This window comes from Thalassophryne amazonica, chromosome 1 (assembly GCF_902500255.1).
Source record: "Thalassophryne amazonica chromosome 1, fThaAma1.1, whole genome shotgun sequence".
Taxonomy (NCBI): Eukaryota; Metazoa; Chordata; class Actinopteri; order Batrachoidiformes; family Batrachoididae; genus Thalassophryne; species Thalassophryne amazonica.
In genome coordinates this window covers 158,502,794-158,514,676 of record NC_047103.1, presented here as the reverse complement: position 1 = coordinate 158,514,676, position 11,883 = coordinate 158,502,794, and positions in this window count along the sequence as shown.

The following is an 11,883-nucleotide window of genomic DNA, read 5'->3' as shown; positions in this document are numbered from 1 at the left end:
GTTTTTGAGCAAATATTTGCTCATTTGGAAATGGATGCCTGCAACACATTTCAAAAAAGCTGGGACAGTGGTATGGGAAAATTGATGAATGCTCACAGAACTGTTTGGAACATTCCACAGTTTGAACAGGTTAATTGGAAACAGGTGAGTGTCATGATTGGGTATAAACGGAGCATCCCCAAAAGGCTCAGCTGTTCGCAAGCAATGATGAGGTGAGGATCACCACTTTGTGAACAGCTGCATGAAAAAAATAGTCCAACAGTTTAAGAACAATGTTTCTCAACATTCAGTTGCAAGGAATTTAGGGATTCCATCATCTACAGTCCATAATATAATCAGAAGATTCAGAGAATCTGGATAACTTTCTATTCGTAAGCGGCAAGGCCAAAAACCAACATTGAATGCCTGTGACCTTCGACCCCTCAGGCGGCACTGCATTTAAAACTGACATCATTGTGTAAAGGATCTTACCGCGTGGGCTCAGGAACACTTCAGAAAAACCATTGTCAGTTAACACAGTTCGCCGCTACATCTACAAGTGCAAGTTAAAACTCTACCATGCAAAGTGAAAGCCATACATCAACAACATCCAGAAACGCCACTGCCTTCTCTGGACCCGAGCTCATTTGAAATGAACAGACACAAAGTGGAAAAGTGTGCTGTGGTCTGATGATCCACATTTCAAATTGTTTTTGGAAATGATGGACATCGTGTCCTCCGGACAAAAGAGGAAAAGACCATCCAGATTGTTACGAGTACAAAGTTCAAAAGCCAGCATCTGTGATGGTATGAGGGTGTGTTAGTGCCCATGGCATGGGCAACTTACACATCTGTATGGCACCATCAATGCTGAAAGGTACATCCAGGTTTTGGAGCAACACATGCTGCCATCCAAGCAACGTCTTTTTCAGGGACGTCCCTGCTTATTTCATCAAGACAATGCCAAGCCACTTCTGCATGTGTTACAACAGCATGGCTTCATAGAAAAGAGTGCAGGTATTAGACTGGCCTGCCTGCAGTTCAGAGCTGTCACCCATTGAAAATATGTGGCACGTTAAAGCACAAAATATGACAACGGAGACCCCGGACTGTTGAACAACTGAAGTCATGCATCAAGCAATGCTTTGAGTTCTGTAGATAATGTTTACATGTTTGTGTAAGTTTTATTTTTAATTTAAATATTTTTGTTTTCTATGCCCCAAGTTTAAATAAATATGAAAAACGTGAAAAGCATTTATTTTCTAAGCATTTTAAAAATACACATATATTCAGTGATATATGTTTCTGCAACTATGAAACTGTAGACATGTTATTGAACAGAAAATTGTGCATGAATGTTGGACATATACTAGTCCCCTAAACAGGACCCCTCAACAACCCCCCAATTAACAAAATCCTGGATCAGCCACTGCTGCTTAGATCTGACCTCACCGAGTTATTGACTTATTATGTATTAAGACCTTATTGCGTTAGTCAGTGACTAATGGTACCTGACGAGTTAACCTGTGATTTTCATTAATTACCCCAAACCTAGAAAGAATACAGTAAATGTGTGAAGCAAATTAAAGCAATCAAAGTTTATTTCCATAAAGAAACTTGAATGTTGCACAACTTGTACTTTGTTTTGGTTTGTTTCAGGATGACAAGCCAAAGGGTTTGGATTCACTAATACCTTGTTTATTGGACAGAATTTTGGCATCTTGTTCTTGCCAGGCTGGTGATGTGGAGGGCAGACAAAAAAAACCTGCTGCTAGACTTTAACAATGGATAAGAATGATAGATTACCTGCTGTACCAGGTAAGAACGGTCAGGATATATCTCACTGTCAATGACCCAAACAGTTTCCTTACGCCGAGTTGTCCAACACAACAAACTGCTGTCCGCCAGATGCACAACTGACTTTTTTTTTTTTTTTTTTTTTTATTAATGGTAGATGTAACACAGGAAGGAGAAATAATGGCATCCAAACTCCACACATCACCACATCCTTACCCTGTCTCTGTCTTCCACCAGATCAGCCAGCAGGTCATCCATGTCCAGGATCCCTCCTTCGCCGTACTCCAAATGGTGGGTCTTCACTGCAGACTCACCATGCTGGAAGCATCAGACAGCAGAAACAAATATGGTCATTATCATAAGACCTGTAGTCAATTTAAAGTCTGTCTTAACAGTTTCATTCAGGTGTCGTCAGCACTGTCAGCTGATTTTAACTGCTTTTAAGGAAATTAATGTGACAAAATTTACCTGCATGTATGAGTATACTTCACACTGTACATTCACTTCCTGCTACTACTACTACTGAAAAAATTTGCAAGTACGCCACCTTTTCAGTCCTGCCAGTGTTTGTTATATCGTTCATGCGTAAAGCATTCACAGCGCTTCACTTTTCCACAGTTTATATTACAGCCTTATTCCAAAATGGATGAAATTCATTTTTCTACTCACAGCACCCCATAATGACAACATGTATTTTTTTTTTTTTTGCAAATTTATTAAAAATAAAAAAACAAAAAAGTCACCGGTACAACAGTATTCACACCCTTTGCTCAATACTTTGTTGATGCACCTTTGACAGCAATTACAAGTCTTGAATATAATGCCACAAGCTTGGCACACCAATCTTTGGGCAGCTTTGCTAATTCCTTTTTGCTAGGGCTGGGTATCAATCTAAAATTTTCGATACCGGTACCAATTTCGATACCGGTTCCTGAACGATACCGTTTTCAATACCAATTTTATTAGATCAATTCTAACAAAAAGAAAATTACATTACACATAGTACAAATCTTGAGTTTTATTTTTCAACTTTGGTCATTTTCCACTCCAAGCAGTTTTCTTACAGAAAAAAAAACAACAAATAATTTCCAGTGCAAAAGAACACTTGAAAACACTCTGTAGTTTTTGCCAAAAGCATTTCCTTTCACACATTTTGGCATGAATGTCATTCCGTACCTCTAAGCTGAGCTCAGCCGGCTACCGCACGTCAACGCGGGACGTCTCATTTTGGGCGAAAAAAAAAACATTTTGATCAATTGCAGTTTATTTTTGTTTGGAAAGAGGTGTCATTTGATTTAATGGTGATTCGCTTTGAAGTTATTAATTCCAGCTGGACTCTATCTTTCTAACTTGACTCGGCAGAGAGCAGCGCAGCATTTGGAGCTGTGAGAATGGAACGGAGGACGATTCTCGTTTCTTTCTTGCAACAACACAGGAACCCCAGTTAGTGACTTTAATCTGCACAAAAGTGACTCATGATTGACATATTTTAATGGCTTTGAGAGGGGTTAAGAAGCGGATTTGCCACTTCTGAAAAGCAGCGAAGCCAAGAACCAATGAAGCAGCGGGTCAAAGCAGTGCTTCATTACTTCAAGCTTCAAAGCGATGCACGTATTAAGTTGCAGTAACCTTAAGAAGCCATCGTTGGTACTCTCAGATGAAGCGGAGTCCGGTGATGGAGATTAGCAATCAGGCTGCTCGCGCTCTGTAATGTCCACAGGCGGACCTGAATGCTGAGAGGAGGATGGCTGCAGACCGCTCTTCTTGCACGTGATTAACTCTGGGTACTGAAACTTGGCACCGAAAGATGAGGCATGTTTTGATATTCAGTACTACCGAAGCATTTCGGTCGGTGCCACAAAAGAAAAGTTCGGTACCCAGCCTTACTCTATGCAGCACCTCTCAGGCTCCATAAGGTTGGATGGGGAGCAACAATGCACAGCCATTTTCAGATCTCTCCAGAGATGTTCAATCGGATTCAGGTCTGGGCTCTGGTTGGGCCACTCAATGACATTCACAGAGTTGTCCTGAAGCCACTCCTTTGATATACTGGCTGTGTGCATAGGGTCATCGCCCCAGTCTGAGGTCAAGAGCACTCTGGAGCAGGTTTTCATCTAGGATGTCTCTGTACATTGCTGCATTCATCTCCTAGTTCTTGCCACTGAAAAGCATCCCCACAGCATGATGCTGCCACCACCATACTTCACTGTAGGGAAGCTGCCTGGTTTCCTCCAAACATGACACTTTGCATTCACTCCAAAGAGTTCAATCTTTGTTTCATCAGACCAGAACATTTGTTTCTCATGGTCTGAAAGTCCTTTAGGTGCTGGAATGCTGGAGCTCTGACAGAGTGACCATCGGGTTCTTGGTCACCTCCCTGACTAAGGCCCTTCTTCCCCGATCTCTCAGTTTATATGGGCGGCAACCTCTAGGAAGAGTCTTGGTGGATCCGAACTTCTTCCATTAACAAATGATGGAGGCCACTGTACTCATTGGGACCTTCAAAGCAGCTGAAAGGTTTTTGTACTTTTCCCAGATTTGTGCTTCGAGACAATCCTGTGTCGGAGGTCTACAGACAATTCCTTTGACTTCATGCTTGGTTTGTGCTCCGACATGCACTGACAACTGTGGGACCTTATATTCCAAATCATGTCCAATCAACTGAATTTACCACAGGTGGACTCCAATTAAGCTGTAGAAACATCTCAAGGATGATCAGTGGAAAAAGGATGCATCTGAGCTCAATTTTGAGCTTCATGGCAAAGGCTGTGAATATTTATGAACATGTGATTTCTTAATTGTTTTGTTTTTTAAATAAATTTGCAAATATCTATCAAAAAATGATATTGGCATTATGGGGTATTGTGTGTAGAATTTTGAGGAAAAAAATGAATTTCATTCATTTTGGAATGAGACTAACAAGAAAATGTGGAAAATGTGAAGCGCTGTGAATACTTTCTGGACGCACTGTAGCTTCCACATACAGTACAACAGCAGCTAAATTTATTCAGGTACACTGGCTCAAAAATGTTTTTAAGTAAACCATCACTTGCTGATATGAAACTCCACATCAGGTCTCGGTGAGTAAGTGACGCATTTCAGAGGATCTGGTGCACTCTGTAAACGTGCTGTAGAGACACTCTGAGAGAAAGCAACAGCTCACCAAACCTCTGGTGAAAATGTACACTGGTACATGTACAAAAGGTCTGCCTTTTGTCAGGTTGTAAAGTCAAGCTTTGTCTGGCCTTCCACAATGACTTTCTGCTACTTAGAATGATCAAGAATGAGGACCTAACATTGTGGAAGGTCTGCGATTTATCTAGCCAGCAGACAGGCGACAAATCAGCTATCCAGCTGACAAAAAAGGCAGAAGGAGCTTTTTTAGGGTTAACCTGTGCAATCCTGACAGACATTTAAACAAACTAAACAAAAAATTTACATTATTGTGATGCAACAATGTACAAGGATTGAAGGTCCAAGTCTTTAGGGTTCTGGTGCTTCCAACCTTACTGTAAGATAGTGAGACCTGGATTTTAACAAGTGGCCTAAGATGATGACTGGATGTCTTTGATACCAGGCCTCTCTGGGGAATCTTTGGGTACTGTTGCAATAACTTTGTGTCAAATGAGCAGTTGCATAGAGAGTCTCAAGAGGTCTCTCTATGCATTGTGAGGGATTATCAGCCAATGTCAGTTATGACTTTGACACTGTGAGCATTAAGGACCCCAGAAACTGGAAAAGACCAAGTCCTAAGGGAGCTAGGACCATACATTGCAAACTCCCCCCAAATGTAAACCAAGCCACCTCTTTTTAGGTTCCTTAAATGATCCCAAAACACAATCAGGATGTTCCAGATAGTCAAGATGGTGTCCATAATGGCTGCAAAAAGTTGTCCCCCGATCGAAACATTAACTTGACATATAAAGGACTTAATTTTGAAAAAAATAAATATATATATATATATTTTTTTTTTTTTCCTTTCATAATTACAAAGTTTTAGGTTCCAATAAACACATCTATGCCTAAATATTTTCAATTCAAAATGGCATCCAAAATGGCTACTAAAGGATTGATTTCCATTAATGCACCGCAGCAACAAAAACACAGAATGAATATAAAATGAATAGAATGCATGAACAACAAAATATATTTTGGCAGCCACTCTGAAGAGCACCTGGTCCAAGGCCTGTTTTAATTTTTAGGAAGATCCTGATTGAGTTTTGGGGTCATCAAAAGAGGCTCAGATGAGGAGTATTGTTTTGTGAGGGACCAGCAGCTATGACATTTTGGCCATGTGGCACGTTTCTCTGTGTGTGATCCAGCACATAGGTGCCTCAATGTTTGAAGAAGGTCAAGGACATGTCCACTCTTCATCTGGCTGCAGCAGATAGATGGTAACTTTTGAGAGGTGGGGATGGATTGGTTGTCTGTCTGGCTGGGTGGTTCTGTGGTGTGTTGAATGTGTCACACGCTCCCAGACTTGACTTTTTAAGGAACCTAATAAAGTTGGTTTGGCTCTTGGGAAGGCGAATTGCAAAGATGGTGCCCTTGCTCATGTACTAAAGGTGATGCCCACATATAACCTGGCTGCAGCAAAAAGTTGGCTATTTTTGACAGGTGGGGATGGATCAGTAGATTGTCTTGATGGCTGACAATCAGATCCAATGACGTTCTGTACTAGTATGACGTAACAGCCAAATGCAACACCCGCCCACGTTTCCAGACCCGACCTGGTGCTGTAGCTTGCATGCACAAGGCGGGACTGGAGTAGTTGAGACAACAGTAACTTATAAACTAGAAAAAAGACCCATTAACATGATGCTTTTCACTTTCATTTCATGAAGACAGACTACCCCAAAGTCAGCTCAAACAGGAACTGCGATTTCTTTGCAGTGGTTCTTACCATGCAAGAACCTGGCTGCTTGGTAATATAGACCGAAATCAGACTAAACAACCCAGAGAACAGAAACTGCACTCAGCCTCATTGAGTGAGCAAGAGAACAACATCATTCTACAAATACTGCATTCAGAGAGCTATGCACAGATTACAGGGAAAAATAAAAGTCAGCACAGAAGTGCAATAACAACAGCATTTTTCCCCATTTTGCCCCTTTGTCCTTGTAAGCCCGTGCACACACATATCTCTGTGACAAAGTGCATCTGCTAACCAAACTATTTTGATTAAAAAGAAGTCCTACATCTTTGATGAACCTTATCATTTCCAGCAATGTGTGCATGAGAAAATGGCCCATTTGGACCTGCCACACCAATAAGAAATTTGTTCAAAGCAACACCAGACTGCATTACCGGCTAAATTAGCAGCTATAGGGATACGGCTTGGAGGACAGAATGAGTTTGGCTGAAGCCCAGAGAGCTTCTGCCTTGTCACTGAGCCCCATTATGAATGTGTTTGTTGCTGTGCTGCTGCATCCAAATGTGAATTACAGCCCTCAAAAAAAAAGAAAAAGAAAAAGAAAGAAAGGGATAGGGGTGGGAGTGGGGAGGGGGGTCTGTCTTTTGCAAAGGGCCAAGTCCATTCCCTTAAAACAAATGGTTGAGAGAGCCTGGGATTTCAATCACAAGAATAAAACCAGAACCTCGCTCTCTTGAGAAATCCGAGGGCAGAGATGGAGCAAGCAATCTGCAACAAAGCGCGCAAATGCACTGCAGCTTTCACACAAACCAATGTTTGCGTGTCACATGCAAGCAAGCACACAAATAAGTGATTTGGAACCCAGAGCATCCAGGCAAATCCAAACAAACTTCAGCATTTAATGTGAAAATGTTAACAGTGCCGCACGCGGGATGGAGACGTTAAAACTGGCAGAGGGAAGCTGCAGCCGAGGAGTCACAGCAAAGCATTTACACCTTGCCAGAAAAACCGGTCCAACTGGAGGACCAGCAAGCATTCTTCAGCGTCAGTACATCTTATTGACACACTGCATGTGTGACTCAGTCTGGGCCCTACGCCCTCAGCTTTTCCACTCCTCCTCCTTGTGTGTATGTGTGTGGTGTGTGTGTGTGTGTGCGCGCTCACATGAAGTGCTCAAAATATTAAGAGATGCCCAGAAAAGTGGGCATGGAGAACATCAATCCTTCCAGAGCAGGTTCAGCTCGACTGCAGCTATTCCAAAAATTGCCGTCCACACACACACAAAACAGGAAACATCACCTAAATAATTTGAAATAAAATAAAATTTAGAATAGAAAATTGCCCAAAATGAAATGTTGGGATTCAGAGGACTAGTTTCCACTAAAACTGGATGGAAATGGTTGGAGCCTTTTCCTGAGTAGATGAAAAGACCAGATACGTATGCGGAGTGTCGATCAAATATTTAGGGGATTTTGTTGTTGTTTACTTTTTTTTGCTGCGCCATCAGTCGATTACCTTTTTGAATGTAATTACAAGTATAACAAGGTTTGTGAATAATTAATCTAAATTATTCATAATTGTATCTATATAGTTTGGACTTCCACTCTAAAACTGCGTGGCACATAGAGTGGAAAAATGTGAGATGCTCACACAAAAGCATTCATTAATTCATTTTCTATGGGGGGTATGCTCCGATGTCATCAAGCCACACCCTGTGATGGTGCACCCACATGTTGGATAGGAAACTGTGGAAAGAAATCAATTGTTTCCAGTAGCCGAACGTTCCAAAATTCCGAAACCTAAGAAGCAAAATCCTATTTTGTGACAGAGCACCAAAGGGCAGGTATATGATGAAGATTGTGTAGACTGGCCTTCAGCACAGGTATATTTTGCGGATGTTTTCAGAGCTGCTGACATGCAAATACGTATGTACCTGATATTCAGTAACCAGACATCAAAATACTTTGTTGTGGGATCTTGTGAACAAGAGCCTCATAAGATGTGTCTCAGATCATCATAGCAAAGGTGAATTGCCATGTGCAGTTTTTTTTTTTTTTTTTTTTTTTAAATGGAGTGTGGGTTAGTTTATGTTGTTCCTCCTGCTTAGCGAGACCATGCAGGTAAAATGTGGGTTTAAATACTTTTCATACCGACTGCTTCAATGATGGCCAATGTTCTATCACAAAATGTGGGAACTTGTGATAGAACAAACACAAAAAAAAATTTTCACACATTCTCAAAATTTTTTGAGAATGTGTGAAATTTTTGACTCACTGGGTACAATGTTAGAAATGTTGGTTTCTCAGAATGCAAAGACAGAGAATCATACCCTGATTTTTCTGGGTCATGCTCAAAACTTCTCAATCATCCCTCATAACATGAATGTCTTTGACAGTGCGAGGAAGCTGGAGCTTCTGGAGGACATGCAAACTCCACTCAGAAAGACCAGGTGGGAAGCAAACCAGGTACTTTTTCCAACTGTGAAGCAACAGTCACCCTGGGACCATCCCTGAAAGGTGATTTTTGGGGTCTTTTTAAGGCAAGACGAGTCCCTGCTCGGGATGAGGTACTTCTGGGTGGCCCTGAGAAAACATTAGGTGGCACGTCACACTGATTGTTTGTAACTCATGAAGTGGAAAAGAAAATAACAAGTGCCAGGCCAGACAACCAAATGGAAACAAGACCAGAAGAACCAAACATATGAAGAGAGACGACTGATGGACAGCTGAGGAGGTACAGACGGCGTTGGCTTTCTTCTCAATGACGAGGTCCGAATTCGAGGATTTGAGTCAACAAGGAGGAAAGAGGAAAATTGCACATCACAAGTGAAACTATTGCAGAATGATTTCATGTCTGCATATGTAGTGGCATGAGCCCAGTGGTTCTGCACCACAAGTGGAAACACAATAGGGATGGGTACTGATAAGATTTTATCGATTCCTTATCGATTCCCTTATTGATACCTCTTGTGAATTTTGTACTAAAAGTAGGCTTTACAGGTTTTCTATGTATTTCATGAGTCTTAAAGTAAATAAATATGAAATTGGTCACTGTATCCTTGATCTCTGGACCTAAATAAAAATTAAACCAAACGATGTTTTTGCTTTGAATGTTATTGATTCCAACTGGACTCTATCGTTCTAACTTGACTCTGCAGAGAGACCGTGCAGCATTGGAGCTGCTGTGAACAGAACGGAGGCCGATTCTTGTTTCTTTCTCGCAACAAGACAGGAGTCCCAGTTAGTAACTTTAATCCGCACAAAAGTGACTCACGCCTTGACATTCAGGGATGAAGTGGCGAAAAAACAAAAAAAGCTGAACCCCAAATTACCCCCCAACACCACCTGCACGAAAATGTTGAATTCTAGAAGCTCTGACATGCAATCTGGGGACTATTCCAGATGATAAACTGGAGTGAGTGCAGCATCCATTTAGTGAGAAAAAACAAACATCTTCCTTTCTAAATTCATTCTAGTAGTATTTCTGCTCTTACTAGGATGCAGCAGTTTTTCTAGTTTGGTAGATAGTTTCTGGAGGAAATCACTGAAGAAATTAACACATTGAAAATATGGTTTGACCGAAACAAACTGTCATTAAACAGGGATGAAGTGGAGGGTGTAAGAGTTACTAGGCTGTTCACATTTATTTATTTATGTATGTTCATTGTTAGTTGGTTTTATATTTTCTGTTGTGTTTTTATTCAGGTTCTTTTTGTCGCTTTCTCTAAAATGCATATAATCATTAGATTAGTATTATAATATTATTGTTGTGCTTGCTATATTATTAATATATAACAAAATAAATTTAAAAAATGTTACAATTTGAATACATTTGACAGGACAACAAACGTTTGACCGCTGCAACTGCTTTAATGCTAACTTTAACATTGAAAAATGCCATAGACATGCTAGCGTGTTAGCATCGGTCCCGTTTAAGTTATAAAATACATCTATCAACTGTTTCAGAAGACCATAACAGGTCGGTTTAACATAAAAAAGGCAAATAATACTCACAGCCATATGCTCTTTAGGGTTTTAGCGGGTGGAAGCGAAAGAAAAAAAAAAAAAAAATCAATGAAGCAATGATCGAAGCACTGCTTCAATCTGCGAAGCACTGCTTCGATTGGTTCAAGGTTCAAAGGAAAGCCACGCTGCAGAAAAGTTGATTACAGACCCGTTGCAGGGTCTGTAATCAATGTAGAGAAATTACAATTTTCCTGACAAACACCCCCAAAACAACGGCCACTCTGAAGGACTGATAAGGGAATCATTAAGTAAAAAGGTTATTGATGTTGGTGGATCAAAGCATTTCTTAACGATATCCGAAAGGAACCGGTTCTCGATACCCATCCCTAAACACAATGGCCGTTTCTGTAAAAGTTCTTTATATCTGGAAGGTAGGTGGCCTTCCAGGGGTGAAAACAGACCTTAATACAAGTTCTTCTTGCTGCAGGCTTTCCCCAATATCTCTTTCCCCTGGTGGCCAACAGTTGTATTACAACCCAAGCTAACGCATTATAAGAGAAGGACATGTAAACTGACAGTATATGGGCAAAAGGAAACAGGACAACAAAATGGATGGAAGTCTTCCTCCAGAGAAGAGCGCCTCACCTGGCGGTAAACTAGAAGTGAGGAAGGCTTTCATTCGCTTGCAGATATCCATAACATACAGAAAACAATGATTTCCTCTGATGTGATGACATCACATCCCCTGCATGAGTGTGATTTTCTGCACGCTGCATCAGTGGATTTCAGCACATAATGTGCAAATGTTAATCGCCATCACGTGTACAGATTGTGCACACCTGACATATGTGCCATCTGTATAATGTGCCGTTTTAGTTTTCCTTAGACAGAACTCACGAGGCCTCGGGAAACACACACATTCTCCTCTTTCCACCTTGTGATGAAAAGGAATAAGTGTATTAGCACTTCAGAGAGAAGGTAATCTACAGTGAGGAAAGAGGAGAACAAAAAGAAAGACCTCTTCTGAAGTCGTTCAATGTCAATCCTCCATAATTCCCCTTTGTATCCCAAACCCTTCCCATGAAGTAGAACAGGCATAAAAAAAAAAACCTAAAGGAGTCGACAGTGAAATCAGTCAACAGCAGAGGAGAATTACCGTGACAGTCGAGGAGTAAATTCCCTGCAAATTACACCATTAAGTCCGCTGCCATTTGAAGCAATATCTCTTTTTTTTACCCTCCTCTTACTCCCTCTCTGGCGAACAAACAC